Here is a 21,184-nt window from a genome sequence, read left to right on the forward strand (position 1 = left end):
TGGTTGAGTGATTAAATATTCCATGGTAAAGAAGATTGGGGTAATTTCGTAAATATGGACCTGGCACAACCTCATATAGGATGTCCTCAATCTATATTTCGATGCAAAAGTATTCATCGGATAAATGGGGAAGGGGCAAGTACTTTAGAATGTTAAAGTTAGAAGGGACTTTAGAAGTCTTCTAAGATAGCAGCTTGGAAACATTTGTGGGTTTTTTTTGTTTTTGTTTTTGTTTTTAGAATAATAATACTTTTCAGGGCACCTGGGTGGCTCAGTCAGTTCAATGTTGGACTCCCAGTTTTGGTTCCAGTCATGATCTCATGGTTTCATGAGTTCAAGCCCTGTGTCCAGCTCTGCACTGACAGTGTGGAGACTGCTTGGGATTCTCTCTCTCCCTCTGTCTCTGCCCCTTCCCTGCTTGCATTGTCTCTGTCTCTCTCAAAATAAATAAACTTTAAAAAATACTTTTTTCTATAGATGATCTTAAATGAAACATCAATACGTAAAACAGATAAAAGAAGAACTTCACAGCTTGAAACAAGTAGGTGGTCTTAGAATCTTGCTCATCACCTTTCCCTGAATTTCCCAATGTGGCTTCTAAAATACTTCTTTGGGACAGAATGTACAAGTCACAAGTGTGGTCCGCCATATTCATTTTTTAGATACAGATATTAAGGTCCAAAGAAGGGATCTGACTTGCTCAAGGGGAAATGCAGTGAATATAGTCGAATTATTTCCAGAGCCAGAAAATCTGTGGTTGAGTCAAATGCTTCTGACCCTTAAATAAAATCTTTTTTAACTGTACAAATAACACAGGAATCCATTTTTATTGTGAAGACTAAACAAGATGGATGTATTTAGGGTAAAATGTAAAAGTGCCCCCCCCCACAGCCATATTCTTTTTTCCAGAGTTAATAACTGACAATATTTTGAGTTTGACCCAATTTGAGTCATCTATTAAAAGGAGACTTTAGCCCATTCACATTTATTGTGATTTTGGATATATATGGATTTATTCCCTTTATCTTATTTTAAGTTTTATTTTTATAATGGTTTTTTCTTGCCTTTTATTGAATTTAATAGTTTCTTTGTGCTGTGTTTTTCTCTGATGATCTAGAAATGACACTCCCCCCTAATTTAAAAAACAAATACCACAATAATATATAATATTGTAACTATATATATATATATATAGAGAGAGAGAGAGAGAGAGAGACCTAGATCTAATTGGTAGCTCGAGTCCATTTTTTCCCAGAGGTGAGAAACTTCAAAGAACCTCAGCACACTTTCACTATCACCACCTTGCCCTCTTCCTTCACACTGGCCTTGTACTCACACACCTGCCCACCACATCCCGTGTGTAAATCATTTGGGATTTTACTTCCAGGTTGTAATTAGTTTTGTTCATTATACTCAGTAGTTGTTCAAACTTAATTATAAATATTACTGCTTTCTTCATTCAACTACTCTTTCTTGCCTATTTTTTGTATTTTCCCTTTTTAATTCTGTGTGTGTGTGTGTGTGTGTGTGTGTGTGTGTGTGATAGAATGCATCCTTGATGAATTCATTGAGGAAATCTGTTGTAAATGAAGTAAATTCTCACATAATTGGAAAGCTCTTTGTAATAGATTGCTAGAACTACTTTAACAAATACCCTACCCTGGAAGGCTTAAACAACAGAAATGTGTTGTTTCACAGTTCTGGAGGCTTGAAGTCCAAGATCAAGTCAGCAGGGTTGCTTTCTTCTGAGGTCTCTCTCTTTGGAGTGTAGATGGTCATACTCTCCACATGTTCACGTGGTCTTCCCCCATGCATGTCTGAGTGTTCATCTCCTCTTCTTATAAGGACACCAGACATATTGTATTCGAGCCCACTCATATAATCTCATTTTAGTTTTAGAGACTCTGCCTTCAAATACAGTCACATCCTAAGGTACTGGAGGTTGGGACTCCAATGTATGAATTTGGAGGAGACAGAATTCATCCCATAACAGTCTTTAGTTTGCCTTATATTTGAATGCTGGTTCAGCAATCTCTAGAGTTGTACTGAAAAATATAGTAGCCAATAGTCACATGAAATTATTCAATTGAAATTATTTAAAATTAACTAAAATTAAAAGCTGAGTTCCTCATCACAGTATCCATATATTCCAAGGGCTCAATACCCATATGTGGCTGATGCCTGTGCATTGACAGCATAGATATCGCATGTTTCCATCCTTGCAGAAGTTCTATTGGATAACAGTGCTCTAGACCTTCTACATCTGAAAGATGAAGCATATTTCTTTTGGATTCTATGAATAGATAATATTAAGCATGAGTTGGACTTGTAGCAGGTGCTCAGTCAATAGTAGCACAATGTTAACTCAGCAGTAAATGAATGGTAGTATTAGGACTAGGATCCACTGTTCCTGCCCCGTTGTTCCCCCAGAATAACTATAAATGAGTAAGCCATTGTGAAACACAGGACATGAAGAAGACCAGGCAAGAGAGGTGAGACAATGGGTTCAATCTTTAACACACGCTTTAAAACAGCACCTTTATACCCCAATTCAGAATCAACATTATTCTATTTAATCCTCTCAATAACTTTGTAAAGAAGGTATTATTATACCCATTGTCTGAATAAGGAATGAAGTAAATGGCAGCTCATGAAAGCTAATTCCTCTGAGGCCACACCGTTAAGCCAACAGTGAGTCAAGGGCCCTGTCAGGACTAGAATCTACCGCATTCTGCTCTTCTTTTCTCTAGAATAACCAAAAGCTGGTGAGTCATCGGGAAACGCAGATCACTAAGGTGACAGGGAGATTTAAAGCCAGATCTAACTCCAAAACCCTTCTCCAAAGGTGGTCCCCAAATTTGTTTGATCGTGGTCCCTCAGTAAACATGTTTGAGCATTACACGCACACATGTACACATACGCAATTTGTGTGTGTATGTATATGTGTTTGTAATGTGTACTTACATAATGATATGAACTTTTGAAACATATTCAAAACTACACCCTCAAAAAGATGATAATGTAATAAAAGTTCTGATTCCTGTTCTCATACTCCAGTATCATTTCACATGTTCCCTGGCCTGTCTTCCATTTTGGGAACCACCACTCTAAACCATGCCACACAAAAAGAGAATATGCTATAGAAGAAATTATAGGCCTGAGAGTCTCAGCTTTCACCTGCCCACCCAAACTACTTTGAAAAGACACATAATTGGGCCATAATGTATTCAGTGTCAGCCACATTCTTGGAGTAACTAAGGCTTTTCACTGTTTCTATGCACCAGTGGTCTGACATTTGTCGTTGGCTCTTATTTCAAAGAGAGAATTAATTTTAAACTACCATTCAAAGGTTGCTCCTGGCCATATGTCCCATCCAGGAAAGGCAAAGAAATGGGCAAAGCAACACTTGAGTGCATCAGGATGGTTCTTTTTTCTCAAGAGAGGGAAAAAAAACCCAAATGTTATCATCTTCACTGAAGTGAAGTGAGACTTGGTGAAACAAATACACGAGTTACTTACATCACACAGATTTTTTTTTTTTATTCGTCTTCTCATGTTTGTGGCCATTCATCACTTGCTGGTTGTAGTAGCAACAGTGTTCCCTACATAATGCTTTTCAGCTTAAAAGCACTGGCTCAACTAGTACTTTTCAGCCTTACCATGTGTTTAATTCTCTCGGGTGTGATCTCTCTCCTCTCCCTGTCCCTTTCTCTCTGTTTCTGTCTCTCTCTCAAGCAGCAGAAAGATTGAGGTATTCTTATCCCCCTTTCCAGATAAAGAACCTGGCTCGAGGGGTTAGGTCCCACAGATTGTATGTGGCAAAGTCAGGACCGGAACTAGGTTCTCCACTCTAGAGCCAATGCTCTGAGGGGAATTTTAACTAATTTGGTTGGCTTTATGTAGTTAGAAGACAGGACATCGTAGGGTCTGAGAATCACCACAGGTCTGAGCACCTCCACAGCCCAAGTACCAGTTCAACTTCATCCTGCACTGAGAGATGAGCAGGGCTTTACATCAGCGGTCCCTTGGGTTCTGTAGAGGCCATTCCTACATTTGTTATTCAGCGAGTACAAAGCCCGAAGCAGTACAAGCCCCTGAAGTGGCGATCACAGGGCCAGCAAATTGACAAATGTGAATGAACTCACGGAGATTCAACAGTGGATCAATGGGATTGTCTGCTTAGGAGATATTTCCATGGGTTGAGTAGAGTCTATGACTGTTCACTTGCATCAACAACAGATATTTAAACAATGCTTTTGAATCCAGCCCTTCTTTTTATCCCTGCTCCACTTATGCCCAGATGTCCTGCCTAGACTATTTTTTCAGAAGCCTCTCAATCATGTAGATTTCCCCACCTCTTTTCCATCTCTCACACTGCCCACATCTGATGATGCCCCCTTTCAGCCTGAAGACCGCCTTGAGCATCCTGTCACTGCACGATCATGCTAAACAATTTTGACCTGGCATCCAAGTTTCTTCATCTTGCCCCAATTAACTTTCCACTTCTTTCTCCCACCACCCCCATTTTCCTTTATCCTATCTTGCAGCCTCTCCAGTCTAATCACTGTTCTCCAAAAATAGCCTGCACTTTCATGCCTCTCTGCTTTGCTCATGTTCTGTCCTCTGCCTGGAATGTCCTCCACCTCCTTAACCTGCCCCCTGCCGGTGGGATCTTCCTCATCCTTCCATAAGCAGGTCAAATGCTGTCTCTTCAGTGCAGGCCTCCACACCCAGCCTTTTCCAGGTGGGATATGCCACTCTCCGTGCTGGGACCCACGCACACTTCACACTTCTCATAACAAGGAACCTCGGCTGGCTGTTCACGTGTCATTTTGACTCATTAGGTGGTGGACTCCTTCCGGGGAGCAGAGAGCATCTTATTCATTTTTGTGTCCTTGCTGTTGGCACCCAGTAGGCACTTGAAAATTTTGGGTTGAATTTATTCATATAACTGAGTGGTTTTGAGAGCCTCACAAAGGCTAAATTTCTATCAGATCTGGAACAAGCAGCGAAAGAGAAAGCACAAATTCAGCAAGAAGAAATTACTTATTTGAGCAATAGCCGCTCCATCTAAAATGTAAAAATAAGGATTGGAGGCATTTTTAGAATATTTGGAAGCTTTTTTTTTTTTTTTTAAATCAACTTTCCCAAAGTGCTCACGCTGTGCCTAAAGTGGAAATAGTGACGAGTTGGAATGGACAGATAAGGGTTTCTTTCCAGTCTCAGCTCTGCTATTAACTGCCGTGTGCCCTTTGACAAGTCAGTTCCCCTTTCCGATTTCTTTATTTACAAAATGTTCATGCTGAACAAAATGACTTTCAAAGCATCTTCTAATTCTAAAATTCGACGATTCTCATTTTCTAGCTAGGAAAACCAAGTCTTTACTTCCCATGGAGTGTGATGATTCCTTAGTAATAAGAGGAGACATTCTATATTGTCACAAAACACCTTTGTTCTAAGGTGGCCCCCTTACATAAAATTCGGAGGTTAGAAATCATTCAAAATATTTTATGATATTTTATAATATTTTTAAATTATTAAAAAGAATTCAAAATAATAATTCAAAATAATTCAAAATATTAGAAATAATTCAAAATATTTTTTTTTAATTTTTTTTTCAACGTTTATTTATTTTTGGGACAGAGAGAGACAGAGCATGAACGGGGGAGGGGCAGAGAGAGAGGGAGACACAGAATCGGAAACAGGCTCCAGGCTCTGAGCCATCAGCCCAGAGCCCGACGTGGGGCTCGAACTCACGGACCGCGAGATCGTGACCTGGCTGAAGTCAGATGCTTAACCGACTGCGCCACCCAGGCGCCCCAATAATTCAAAATATTTTAATTCAAAATATTTCCTGACACAGGAGAAAAAAAACAAAACTAAAAGCAAAAGCAACTAATAAAGAAAAAACTCCTTCCTGCCAAAGCATTAGGATTCTACCCCTTTAGAGTTGAAAGACTGTGCATCAGACGAAGAAAAAGACCTCGGAAAGATGAGTTGATCTAATCTTGGGTTTATAAAGATGGAGGAGAGAATAAAATGGTCCAGTCATACATGAAAATGGTTTGCAGATGAAGGAGAAGGTACTTGGATGTTGAATTTGAAACGCAAGCCTTTAGGGAAGGCAGTCTATAATATGTCACCGTTACAAAGAGAATTGGAAGTCCTAAGACGGTGAGCACAGCTGTATCCCTGGCTCCTGCTAGATGCTGTGACAGGTTCCTTTTGTACAACAAGAAACCTGAGAGCCCAAATATTCTGAAATGCTGTTCTACCCATTTTTTAAAAAGAGGCTTTATTTTTTAAAAATCCACTTTAGGTTCTGAGCAAAACTGAGCGGATGGTACAGAGAGTTCCCATGTACCCCCTCCCCCCGCACATGCACAGCCTCCCCCAATATCAGTGTCCTGTCCCAGAGGGGTACATGTGTTACAATCAATGAACCTACACTGACACATCATTATCAACCAAATTCCATAGTTTACCTTGGGGTTCACCGTTGGTGTCTTACATCCTCTGAGTTTTGACAGATGTATCATGACCCGTATCCACCGTCAAAGTATCATACAGAGTAGGTTCAAGGGCCTAAAAATTCTCTGCGCTCTGTCTGTTCATCCCCCCTTGTCTCTTAACCTCTGGAAACCACTGATTTTTTTTTTTTATTGTCCTCACAGTTTTACCTCTTGCGGAGTGTCATACAGTTAGAATCGTACGGTATGTAGCCTTTCATGATTGCCTTCTTTCACTTAGTAAGATGCAGTTCAGTTTCCTCCAGTTCTTTTCATAGCTTGATAGCTCATTTCTTTTTAGCATCTAACACTACTAATTGAATTATTCATTGTCTTATTGTTTTACGAGTTCTTTGTACATTTTGGACAACAGTCCTTTATCAGATGCCTTTTGCAAATATTTTCTCCCCGTCTGTGGTTCCTCTTCCCATTCTCTCAGGGTCTTTCACAGAACTGTTATTCTCATTTTGAATAGACACACTCAAACAAAATTCTACTTTTACATTGTTTTAGCAGAAATTTCTTTATAACCTAGAGAAATAGGCTTTGTTTTACTTGCATTTCCTTAGGAATTAATAGAAATAGAAGTTAGAAAAACCATCCGCGATCAAATTTGAGTTATAACTTGCAACATGTGTTTCAAATATCCATCGAGGGGATGTCTTGGGGTTGGCAGACTTTCACCTGGTTTCTTAACTCAGTTTTTGCCACATCTGGGGTCATAGGCCAAAAGATTTCAGTGACTATTCCATAAACCCACAGGAGATAAAATTCATTTCTTACTGAGTATACGTAAATGTTATAGCAATGTCTGTCCCCTGGAGTAGTGGGTGAGATGTCCCCTGGAGTAGTGGGTGAGTGAGCAGGAGTAGTGGGTGAGTAGTGGGTGAGGAACAATTTCCTGAGAAGATCTGCTGGAACCTAAGAAAGGTCTCCTATTTCCTGGAAGATGGGAGGACGTGGCCTCAGGAGCTTTTGAAAGAATGTGGTCAGGGCAATAAGGATCTCTAGTCACAGAATGACATAGTGCTGAAGGGGGCCAAGTATATGGTATGACAACTGCAGATCTTTTTATAGATGTGGATCCTTTTATAGATGCTGAGATATGGTGTTGGTAGTTGTGTTGTAGTTATTGTTGACTTGTTTGGTGATATTTTAAGTCTATGAATTCCTTCTAGTGGGTTGTCCCCAAACACTAGAATTTGAAAGTGCTCCAAGAACTCTCAGAGGGTATAGAGGCAGTTCAGTTAGACCACAGAAACTGACGAGCATGAGAGCCTGTAATATTTTCAGTCTTCAAAGAAAGCTTGAATTATGTGTTCACTCTTGGATATGTGAAGGCAGAAATCATAGGACCAATTTCAATAAAAATGTTTTCTTTGTAGATCCTGTGCTAGCTGAAAATTAAATATAATGTTCTATTCTGGAGATTGGGAAGAAATATTGAACGTAAAGATCATGTTTCATAAAAAAAAAATCTTAAAAACATGCCATGTGAGGAACAGCTCAAGGAACCAGACACATTTTCGGGGAAGAGTTGGTGATGGTGGGACGATGAATATGGATAGCAACTCTTCAAATATCTGATGAACAGTCATATATATAAAGAAGGAATAAATTTGTCCTGAGAAAGGGAAAAACTAGGACCAATAAATGTAGACATTGCAGATAGGCTGATATTGTTTCAATGTATTAGAAAATCTTTGAGTTATCTAATAACATAGTGCGTCCTTTTTCACTTTATGGCAATAATAGAAAATGAAAGAATCTCACAGCCCACTATGGATAAGAGCAGTCAGATGACTACTGATGCCCAAGGGTGAGATATTTAATATCTTTGAATCTCTAACCCATTCACAGCAGAGTGGATGGGAGGCTTTGTCATAATAGCATTAGTGGTCTCTGAAAAGAGTAAATTCCTCACCGCTGGAAATCTTCAAGTAGAGTTTGGAAATAACTCAGATGGGGTGTTATAATGGCAAATTAAAAAAAAAATCTCTAAAATCTATAAACTTTTTATTATACAGTTTTACGAATTCTGGAAAATGCATAGACTCACATAACCACTACCATGATGAAGACACAGAATTCTTTTGTACTTCCCCTTTGTAGTCAAGCCCACCTCCATCGCCAACCGCTGGCAATCACTCATCTGTTCTCTATCACTATAGTTTTGCCTATTTGAGTATATCATATAAATGGAATTACCATATGCAGCTTTTTTTTAAAGAAAGTATCCAGCTTTTGAAATTAAGTTTCCTTCACTTTGCAGAGTGTATTTGAGATTCATCCATGTTGTTGACTCATCCATGGTTTGTTCTTTTTTGCTGCTGAATAACATTCCATTGTATAGATTTAGCATAGTGTCCATCCATTCATGAACTGAAGAATATTGGAGGGACTTCTGGTTTCTAGTACAGCATGTAAGGAGTTTGGAAATCATCACTTCATTCTAATGACAAGTAAAAAGCTGAACAAACTGACAATCAACATCTTTTCTTAGATCTATTAGGGAATCAAGATCACAGGACAAACTTGCTGCCCCCCCAAATTGGAGAGACTGTCAAGTGGATACAGAGAATCACAATTTACTGCAATAGAAATGTCTGTGTAAACCAGTACAGGGTTTCCTTTACCCAGTATATCACATTCAGCTTTAAACAAAAAGTTAGAAGACCTATCAATAGGCAAAAAAGAGAGTTTGGGGGCACCTGGGTGGCTCAGGTTGGTTGGGCAGCCAACTCTTGATTTCAGCTCAGGTCATGATCTCACAGTTGTGAGATCAAACCCTGCATAGGGTCTTTGCTGAGCATGAAGCCTGCTTGGGATTCTCTTTCTCCTTCTCTCTCTGCCCTTCCCTGCTTGTGTTCTCTCTCTCTCTCTCTCTCTCAAAATAAATAAACTTTAAAAAAAATTTATTTAAAAAATGAGAGATTTTAAAGAGTCGTATATGGCCAGGATATTGGAATAATCTGTCCAGGAATTTAAAATAATTATGGCAAATATGCTAAGAGCTTTAATGGAAAAAGTAAACAATATGCAAGAACAGATAGACAATGAAAGCAGAGAGATGGGAATTCTAAGAAAAAATGAAGAAGAAATCAAATATACTATAATAGAAATAAAGAATGCCTTTGGTGGGTTCATTAATAGACTGGACACAACTGGGGGAAGAATCAATGAACATGAGGATATGTCAAGAGAAATTTCCAAAACTGAGAAGTTTTTTTCACTTAGCATAGTATACTCTAGGTCCATCTACATTTCATTCTTTTTCAGCACTGAGTAATATTCCACTGTGTGTGTGTGTGTGTGTGTGTGTGTGTGCGCGCGTGTGCGCGCGCACATGAACGTGTATGTGTGTGTATCACATCTTCTTTATCCATTCATCAGTCAGTGGACATTTAGGCTCTTTCCATAATTTGACTATTGTTGATAGTGCTGTGATAAACATTGGGGTGTGTGTGCCCGTTCAATACAGCATTTTTGTATCCTTTGGATAAATACCTAGTAGTGTAATTGCTGAATCATAGGGTAGTTCTAGTTTTAATTTTTTGAAGAGCCTACATACTGTTTTCCAGAGTAGTTGCACCAGTTTGCATTTCCACCAACAGTGCAAAAGTGTTCTCCTTTCTCCACATCTACTGCAACATCTGTTATTGCTTGAGTTAATTTTAGCCATTCTGACAAGTGTGAGGTGGTATCTCATTGTGGTTTTGAATTGTATTTCCCTGCTGATGAACGATGTTGAGCATCTTTTCATGTGTCTGCTAGCCATCTGGATGTCTTCTTTGGAAAAGCATCTATTCATGTCTTCTGCCCATTTCTTCACTGGATTATTTTGTTTTTTGGGTGTTGAGTTTGAGAAGTTCTTTATAGATTTTGGATATTAACCCTTTATCCGATATGTCATTTGCAAGTATCTTCTCCCATTTTGTCGGTTGCCTTTTAGTTATGTTGTTTCCTTCACTGTACAGAAGCTTTTTATCCTGATGAGGTCCCAATAGTTCATTTTTGCTTTTGTTTCCCTTGCCTCCAGAGACATGTCTAGTAAGAAGTTGCTATGGCTCAGGTCAAAGATGTTGCTGCCTGTTTTCTCTAGGATTTTGATGGTTTCCAGTCTTACATGTAGATCTTTCATCCATTTTGAGTTAGATAAAGAAGAAAGCGGTTCAGTTTCATTCTTCTGCATGATGCTGTCCAGTTTTCCCAACACTATTTGCTGAAGAGGCTGTCTTTTTTTTTCCCCATTGGGTATTCTTTCCTGCTTTGTCAAGGATTAATTGGCCATACATTTGTGGGTTCGTTTCTGGGTTCTCTATTCTGTTCCATTGATCTAAGTGTCTGTTTTTGTGCCAGAACCACACTGCCTTGATGATTATGGCTTTGTAATATAGTTTGAAGTCCAGAATTGTGATGCCTTTAGCTTTGGTTTTCTTTTTCATAATAGTGGTATTTTAATATGGTTTAAATTTGCACTTCTTCAATGAACGATGATGTTGAGAATATTTTTGTGTGCCATGCATGCATGTATCTTCTATAGTAAACTGACTTTTCAAATCTTTTGCCCACTTAAAAAAAAAATCAGATTGTTCTGGGGTGCCTGGCTGGCTCAGTCAGTATAGCATGCGACTCTTGATCTCGGGGTCATGAGTTCAAGCCCACATTGGGTGTAGATATTACTTTAAAAAATAAATAACAACAAAAATAAATTAAACAGAACTGGATTTTTTTTAATTGTTCAGTTTTGAGAATTCTTTATATATGGAACATACAAGTACTTTGTCAGATATATAATTTGCAAATAGTTTTGCCCAACCTGTGGCTGGTCTTTTCACTTAAAAAATATTTTTTGGGGCTTTTTATGAACATACATTTTTCATCTTGGTGGAGTCCTACTTAATAAGTTTATCTTTCATGGATCATGCTTTTGGAGTTGTATCCAAGATTGCTACTCAAAGTAACAAGATTTTCTCCTATGTTTTCTTTTAAATGTTTGATAGGCTTACAGTTTATATTCAGGCATACTTTCCTTGTTGAGTTTATTTTTGTGTAATGTGTGAGGTATATGTTGAGGTTCACTTTTTTATGGGTATGGATGTCTAACTGTATTAGCACTATGTGCTAAAATGACTGTTCTTTTTCCATTGACGTCCCTTTGCATTTTGTCAAAGAAAAACAATTGACCATATTTGCATGAGTCTATTTCTGGACTCTCTATTGATTCAGGGTCTTATTACATTCTCTGGAGAATGTTAATTTTTGTTTGTGTTATTAAGCCCAGCCAATGAATTTCTCTTTATTTCAAAAACTGTATTTTTAAGATCTGAAGTTTCCACCTTATTCTTTTTTTTTAAATTTTTTTAATGTTTATTTATTTTTGAGAGAGACAGAGACAGAATACGAGTGGGTTAGAAGCAGAGAGAGGGGGAGACACAGAATCCAAAGCAGGCTCCAGGCTCCGAGCTGTCAGCACAGAGCCCGACGTGGGGCTTGAACTCACGAGCTGTGAGATGATGACCTGAGCCGAAGTCGGACGCTCAACTGACTGAGCCACCCAGGCGCCCCTCCACCTTATTATTTTTTATAGTTTTTAGTTTTTGGTGGAGAACATCTGTATTTCCATTCTTTTGAAGAGTGTCTACCTTTACTTCACAAAGCATGTGTTATAATAGTCACTTTAAAATCTTTACAATTCTGGGGCGCTTGGGTGGCTCGGTTGGCTAAGTGTCCAAACGTTGATTTTGGCTCAGGTCATGATCTCATGGTTCATGACATGATGGTTCGTGACATTGAGCCCTGCGTTGGGCTCTGTGCTGACGGCGTGGAGCCCGCTTGGCATTCTGCCTCTCCCTATCTCTCTCTGCCCCTCCCCCCACCTCAAATAAATAAACTTAAACATTTTTTTAAATAAAATCTTTATAATTCCAACACTTGGGTCATCTTGGGTTTGGCATCTGTTGATTGCCTTCCTTTTGAAAATTGAGCAGATTTTCTCTTTCCTTTTGTTTTTTTGTTTCTCTATAGAGAAGTAATTTTGAGTTGTATTCTGGAATTTTGAATATTATGTTGCGAGACTCTGGGCCCTCTTAAAATCCTCTGGAGAACATTAATTTGTACAGTCATTGTTTGTTCTAGCAGGCAGCGTACCTGGCTCAGCTCATCCCTCCAGTTGGGTCTTGCCTTCTGAGAGTGGTGCTTCCAATGTCAGCTCAGTTTTCAAAGCTTCTGCTGCGCCGTGAGTGCCCGCCTAACATGCACCATTCAGGTGTTAATCTGTTACATGGGCGGTGATTTCTATCGTTGTTTAGTCCTCAAAGCCATCTCTATTCTTGTTGGGGTCTGTTCTGCGCATGCCTAATGCAGGGGTGAATCTGAAACTGGTAGTAGTTCATATACAAACTTCAGGGGTTTCCTTCTTGAATTTTCTCATCCTTGGAATTTCCCTGAGACTCTCTGGCTCCCAGGGGGTCTTTCTTCCTAGCTCTCTGGCTGTGAAACCAGTGTCTCTCTGAGAATTTTAGCCCATGCACAGGGACACATTTCTGAGCACCTGGGGTGCCCCAGGGCAACCTGAAGAGAAAAAAGAACGAGAAGAAGGTGATAGGCATCCCATACTTTTTGGACTCTTGAGACCCCTTTCCCCAATACCTGTGTCCTGAGGGATGGTTGTCTTAGGGTTTTCAGTGCCCATGCCAATGCCACTGCCACTATGGCAGTGCACCTTAGGGCTAGTTGAGGACTCGGAGAAAAAAAAAAAAGAATAAAAATAGAAAAATTAAAGGGATGCTCCCCATCTTCAGGTTCAGGGGCCCGTCTTCCTGATCCTCTGTCTAGAAAAGGGGTTCCTTTCACATGTTTTGCTATCGTCCTGTGGCATAGTTTCAAGCATCAGCCCACCCTCTGACTAATGCCAAGAAATAAAAAAGGAAAGTAAGTTCACTGCCATACCGATCGTTCTTCAAGTTTTGCCCTCCTTTCCCAATCTAGTTGCTACTGTTTACTTTTCAGAGTCCTCGGCTAATTGCTTTTGTATTATTTCTAGAGGTTTTGTTTATAATCAATGGGAGGGATAGGTTGTAATGGACTTACTCTGTCTTAGTACCAGAAGTTCTGTAATGACAATTTAAATACTGGATGAAGATTCTTCCAGAGCATCATTCTCAAACCTACCAACAAATTTGAATTAGCCAGGAAACTTAAAGAACAGACAAACAAACCCCAAACAAAAAATGATTCCAGGGCCCTACCCCAGACTCGTCTCTGAGGATAGGAACCCAAGAATCTTTAGAAGATGCTTCTGGGTTTCCGATAGCCAACATGGCACTGGTTTAGGGGCCCAAAGTAGAGGTCCATGCTGGAAGTTTGGGAACCCTTGGATGAGAGGATCTCCAAGTTTCTCTCCCATCCTGAGACGCCCAAGCTCTATATTCAGAATATTCCATTCATAAAGCTACTTGTGGAGTGAGTTGCCAGTTCTGTTCACTTCCCTCAAATTTTAAACTGAAGCTTTAGATGACATAGGACATCTCAAATAATGTCACAGGCACGGACAGAAAAAATTATAGAACTAATAGGCAAAGTCAACATATTAAAACCAATGCCACAAATGGACTCCCCACCTGTAAGTTTAGTTTCATGGAAATTACAACTCCGTGGAATAACAGCAACAATAAATTCTAAGTCTGCTTTATTTGGTTTTAGCCGCGAGGAATACTGGGTGTACTCATGTCTGAGGATTAGTGCTTTCATTAAGAGCCCCCTTTCCTCCCTAGGATTAATCCTTTCCCACATATTTGACAAAATTCTTTTGGTTGAGTGCAGTTTCTTCTTATGTGCTAGGAATCACTGGTGACTTTCAATTTGCTTTTCTGAAAATTTATTTCTAAGGGACCTCAGAAATGATTTCCTTGAGCTCATGTCTATGAAACAAGAAACCAGACCTAAAAAGTAAAGCGTCTTGTTCTGGGGGTCAGAGCTGGGACTAGCAGTCAGACTTTGGCTCCTGGGCCGTGCATTTTCTGTCTGACTGAGTCAGGTGAGATCTTGGATGCAGAGTGTCCTGGCATCATAACTGAGCTGAGTCAGATAGCTGCAGAAGGCAGTGGCTGAGTTCCATGCAATGCATCTGTAAAGGGCACTTTGACCTAAAAATGTTTTAGCTCGTAGATTTGTGGCTGTGAACATATTGGCAACCAAAATGATCCACAGCTTGTCAAGTGCCAGCATCTTGCTGGCATATCCTATGCTGTGGGCACTGGGAAGCAGACAGCCCCTGGCCACCTCTGGAGCATCCCCCCGTCCCCTTTGCTCCCCAAAGTGTCACTTGTCTAGTCAGGGTTTAATCAGGGATGCAGAACCACGGTAAGTTATGATATAAGGGATTTCTTATAAGAATCAGACCTTGGGGGCGCCTGGGTGGCGCAGTCGGTTAAGCGTCCGACTTCAGCCAGGTCACGATCTCGCGGTCCGGGAGTTCGAGCCCCGCGTCGGGCTCTGGGCTGATGGCTCGGAGCCTGGAGCCTGTTTCCGATTCCGTGTCTCCCTCTCTCTCTGCCCCTCCCCCGTTCATGCTCTGTCTCTCTCTGTCCCAAAAATAAATAAAAACGTTGAAAAAAAAAAAAATTAAGAATCAGACCTTGAACGATTGTATGAGGGAAGTAAAGGTTTGAAAGGGTGAGCTGGAGAATCAGAGCAGTCACCAACCACGCGATCTGAGAAGCCAAGCATTCCTCTATTGGCCAACTCAGAAGCACAACCATAATAACAAGAAGGGGTTTTGTGAAATGTTGTTCTGGCTTGTATGACTCCATACAGTATAAGTCACTACAGGTGGAAGCCTGAAAAACAGGGACACCTCAGGAGTAATGTTCTTGAAGCTCTATTCTCCCTTGCCAGTGAACAATCTAGAATCAGCCTGCCCGGGGTGACTGGGTGACTCAGTCGGTTAGGCATCCGACTTTGGCTCAGGTCATGATCTCACACTGTGTGTGGGTTCGAGCCCCGTGTCAGGCTCTGTGCTGGCAGCTCAGAGCGTGGAGCCTGCTTCCGATTCTGTGCCTCCCTCTCTCTCTGCCCCTCCCCTGCTTGCTCTCTGTCTCTGTCTCTCTCTCTCAAATAATAAACAGTAAAAAAAAAAAAAAAAAAAAAAAAAAAAAAAAGAATCAGCTTACCTTACCACAGTCTGGAAATGGTTGACAGCTTTCGTACGGTGGCACTCAGGAATGTGGTGTTTTGAAATCAGTGCGGAGTTGTTGTTAGGCAGTTCTGCATGTCCACGCTGGCTTTGCCCCATCAGGTTGCGACTGGGACGTGATCTTCCTGCTTTCTGAAATTAGCTTCCTGACTTGTAAAATGGGGCCAGTGGTTACCACCTTACAATGTTGTTTTCAAGTAGGTATAATAGTAGATGCTCAATAAACACGATTCTTTTGAACTCTCAAGTCGCACTCTTTGCCCTGGTTCATCTAAGACATGTTGTTTTTCTCAGAATGTCTTCGTGCAGGGGCACCTGGGTGGCTCACTTGGTTAAGTGTGTGACTTCAGTTTGGGTCATGATCTTGCGATCCGTGAGTTCGAGCCCTGCACTGGACTCTGTGCTGACAGCTTGAGCCTGGAACTGTGTCTCCTTCTCTCTCTACCCCTCCATTGTTTGTGCTCTGTCTCTCTCTCTCTCTCTCTCTCTCTCTCTCTCAAACGTGAATAAAAATTTAAAAAATTACAGTATCTTCATGCAGGAATGCCCTTATTGTCTAAATGTTGGATTTTAGTAATGAATATAGGTATATAATTTATATTCAGCATTCCTGCCATTCCATCATGAGTCCCAGTATCAACAAGTTGGAATTCGTGCGGACAGTGAGAAAGACCACCGATTGGCCAGGGAAACACCTGAGATGGAGGTCATGGCCTTCACCCCACAGGACAAAGATAGAGCATTTCTTAAGCAGTTAGAAATCTATTGACTTGGAATGGTTTATTAAAGTGAGTGTGGTGACCTCAATTCCCCTGGAATCTTCTAGTTTTCCTGGATTAGAAGAGAGATTACCATGAGGGTAGAGGGAAGAGACAAGTTGAACTTAGAGACAGACAACCATAAAAACAGCATGAAAAGCATAATACGCTGGAGCCATTTATTTTAGGAGGATACACATCTAACAACCTCTGAGTGTATTACTGTGTCATAGATGGACTACATTGTTGGTTGACTTTGATTTAAAGAAACAGTAGTGCTCATGAGTTTCTGAAACATGAAGAAAAATTAGATTCCAAATACTCTATTTAAGAAACTGGGGAACTATATTATCATTTTAGAAAGATTTTAGTCAATAGTAACTAACAGTTTTCAGTCAGGATAAACTTCTGGAAGATTTACACACATAGGATCTTTTCTTTCTTTCTTTCTTTCTTTCTTTCTTTCTTTCTTTCTTTCTTTCAATGTTTATTTATTTTTGAGAGGGAGAGAGAGAGAGAGAGCGAGCAGGGGAGGGGCAGAGAGAGAGAGAGACACAGAATGTGTCTGAAGCAGGCTCCAGGCTCTGAGCCGTCAACACAGAGCCCAACACAGGGCTCAAACTCATGGACCCAGAGATCATGACCTGAGCCCAAGTCGGATGCCCAACCAGTCAGGTGTCCAACCGACTGAGCCACCCAGGCAACCCCACACAAGATCTTTTCTTATCCAAAGTAAGATAATAGACATTGTTTTGCATGATACAGTGCTAAGCAAATGGTAAAAACTGAGTAAGTACTTTTTAAATAGAATTCAGTTTTTACAGGGCAAATGAGACTCTGTGCCTAACTCCTGGAAAATGGAAGATTTTCCTGTAGCCTTTCAAAAATGCAGTTAATTACTTGACTGTCAGAAGACGTCGATAATATATTCCCTACCTGTGTTGTCCTGCAAAATGTTGGCCATTGTGAGAAGCCCTCATTTAGTTACTTATCCAGCTGAGCAAATAACTGACCCGAATGTACTCAAATAAGACATTGAGATATAAAATCACTTCTTTAAAAGTTGATTTAAAAATTGATAGTTTTTTTAAACCTAAAATAATGACACTTTTCCTTCCAGCTTATCTCTTATTTTAGGCTCTCAAGATTTGAAAGCCAGCCAGTGATACATGCCTTAAAGAATCTGCAGTCAACCCACACGCTTCTATATAATTAATAGGATTGCTCAGACAGCTTATCTGCTTAAGTTCTGAAAATCTCTTTATCCTTTATCTGCAGGAACACTAATCACTTGAAAAGAAGAGGGCTGAGGGAAGTTGTTTCAAAGCCAAGTTTAAAAGAATTTTCTTGTATCAAATTTTATCAGTTTTCTGGGTTCCTTGCATCTCATTCCCTTTCAGGTATTTTAAATTTTCGGGAACGTGGGTGAGTTGCTTGCATTGCTGGTGAGATAAGCATTTCTTAAGGCCTTATCTATTCGCTCTTTGGCTGGATTCCACCAGGCCCAGGAAACAGAGAAGTATCTGGTCTGGGAATTGGGAAGGCTTGGCTCTGGGTTTCCCTCTGTGATTTGGTAAGAGACCTTTAGTTACCAGGTGTGGAAAGGATTGGCAACTTTAAGCAAAGGAAACTTACTGGAAGGGCACAAAAGGCCGGCAGAATCAGTGGATGGCTGAAAATCAGGCTGGAACAGGAGCAGGTGCCATGGCCTTTCCAGAAGTTGGGAGACAGGAGCCCCAGCAGCAACCTTGTAACTGGACCAGAGGGGTGAGGGGCCACTGCTAGGGACAAATGGGTCAAATCGCAGGGAGGTTGGCCTAGATTTACAATCCATGGGGTCCACCTCATAATTCCTTAAGAGGAAACCAGGAGGCAGTTTGGGAAAAGAGACTCCATGCTGGGCAGATAACTTTGTCTACTACTGTGCTATTACTTGACATCTTTAAAGTTGCTTCCTGCTTTAAAAATGAACGGACAGTGCTTCTCCCATGAGAGCCTTTCAGGTTACCATGTCCCTGTACTGTTTGCTTCTATGAGTGTCTATAAGACCAATGAACAAAATAATAAGACAAACAAATAAGGCAAAGACATATAGGGAAACTAGTGGGTTATTAGTTGTCCTGCTTTTGGTAATTTTATCACTGTATAATAGGGGTTGTATTCATTATTTGTTGCTGCATAACAGTATTACCACAAACTTAGCATCTTTTTTTTTTTAATGTTTATTTTTGAGACAGAGAGAAGCAGAGCATGAGTTGGAGAGGGGCAGAGAGAGAGGGAGCCACAGAATGTGAAGCAGGCTCCAGGCTCTGAGCTGTCAGCACAGAGCCCGACGCGGGGCTCAAACCCACTAACTATGAGATCGTGACCTGAGCCAACTAACTATGAGATCGTGACTCAGACGCCCAACCAATTGAGCCACCCAGGTGCCCCCACAAACTTAGCATCTTAAAACAACACAGACTGATCACCTCATAGTTTCTATGGGTCAGGAGCCCAGGAGTGGCTTAGCTGGGTTCTCTGCTTGGGGTCTAGATCCAGGGCTGTGGTCAAGGTATCATTTAGAGTTGCAATCTCATCTGAGGCTTGACCGCAGAAAGCTCCATCTGCAAGCATACTGAGGTTGTTGGTAGACTTCTTTCCTTGTAGCTATAGGTGGGACTGAAGATTTCACTTTCTTTTTGGCTGTTAGCTGCAGGCTCCCCTCAGCTCCAAGACACTGTCCCCAGTGCCTTGCCATGTAGGGTTCCCTAGTTGGGTTACACTACAATCTTAAGTAATGTAAGTACATAACCATGTACACATAACCACACATACACCATCACCCTTACTGTATCCTGTTAGTTAGAAGGAAGACACAGGTCCCACCCACACTCAAGGGCATGAACACCAGGCAGCAGGGATTATGGGGGAACCTTATGAATCCGAGTAGAAGAACCCAGTGGGACAATCCTCAGAGCAGTCTTGAAGTCTAACACAGCTCATTCTTTCTGTGCATCTGATTTCCCTAAACCTCAGTCCCAGGGTGGGGTGGGGGGCAGTGCGGGTTACTTCTTATGAACTGATAAGGGGGCAGAACAAAATCCTGGCCTCCAGTCCCTCTAGTTCAGCTTTAGAGCAGAGAGCGGGGATGTAAGGAGCTTCATCGCCTCAGACCTACCATGACCGGGGTGGTTTCTCTTCACAGTTGTCTGGGTGTAGTTGAATCTGGTGGCCTCCACTGAAGTGTATCTTTTGCCTATATTTACCATTGGGCAAGTTACCTTCTCTTTGGTACTTAGTTACCAAGTTACCTTCTGCATGGAAATGCTTTCATTTGTTCATGTGCACATACTGTCTCCCTCAACTATATCATAAGCACCTTAAAGGCAGGAGACATTTCTTATATCAGGAACCATTCACATATCCTCCCAAGTAGGATAAAAGCAAAGGCAGAGGTACTCTGGAAGAAATAGTTCATATTAGTTCTCTAATGGTGTGAAGGAAGGGGAGTCTATAAGTCGTTGTGAAAATGTGCTCTCTTCGCTGTACATGGTTATAGAAACAAAACATGTATATTCGAGAGGAATGACCTTACAAATGCTTAGAATACCCGGAGTGTGCTCGGTTCCTACTACGGCAGCTAGGCATACATGTGGAAGCGTATTCTAGCAATGGGATTCTGGACTTACTGCTTTAATCTCTGTGAGCCTGTGACCTCATCGTCTTAGCTCGGGGAGACTAGGTCTTTAAAATGTATAGCGCAGTACCTAGCATATAGTAAGTATATACGAAATAGGTATCATGCTGATGCTTTAAGACCCTGACCAGTGAAGGCCTGTGTCAATTCTGAAGGTGTAATTCATCCCCATAACAAAGGGGTCAAGGAGATGCACACATAACAACACACTGTAGCTCGTTCCTTCCCTTAGAGCTCATGGGGGTTCAGTGTGGTAGTTCCTGGAGTAAATTAGACTCCCCATTGCTGTTTTCCCATCCCTGAAGTCGGGCTGTTTGGAAAGTGTGGTAAGACTGGAGCTGTAGCCCCCCCTCCTCTGTAGACAGCAGGGGACGGGGCCAGAGGCTGGCCATTCGCGGCCAGGGTAGGAAGTGCCTCTGCTCCTGTCTTTGGTTTCTAAGTGCCCAGGCCATGGTGGAAAGCTCAGGAGACTTAGCTGCATTTCCTGGGACAAGCAACAGCCTCTCCAAAGCCATTTTCACTCCAGAAAGTAGAGCCATGTGAGGGGGGGATCAAGAGGGGGGAGGAACACGGGAACATTTTATACACTTGGCAGGTCTAAAGGAACCCAGAAGGTATTCTCCTTACCAAGGACTTGCCTCTGAGGTTTGTTTTCATTTTCTCCCAACAGCGTCCTAACTGGCCAAATGAAAATGTGAAATATATTTTAGAAAAGTTTTAATTTGAACAATTTATGATTAAAAATACAGTTTATAAATAATTTTTCCATAGACTTGATTGAGGATTGTTGCAAACTTTACAAAAGGACACATTGCAACAAGAACAGATTAAAGAAATTACAAAAAATACAGCTATAGCCCTCCTATTTAAAAATACAACATTATACATCACAGCATTTTCATTGTGCAAAGTCGAAGACGATGCGGCGTTGGGCATGTCACATATTCACTCAAAGGGAAGTCAACTTTAATATAGTTACTTTGCATAATAGCATAGGCACAGCTGAGACAATGAATCCTTCCCCCCCTCCCCCCCCCCCCCC

The sequence above is a fragment of the Lynx canadensis genome, chromosome D1 (assembly GCF_007474595.2).
Source record: "Lynx canadensis isolate LIC74 chromosome D1, mLynCan4.pri.v2, whole genome shotgun sequence".
Classification (NCBI taxonomy): domain Eukaryota; kingdom Metazoa; phylum Chordata; class Mammalia; order Carnivora; family Felidae; genus Lynx; species Lynx canadensis.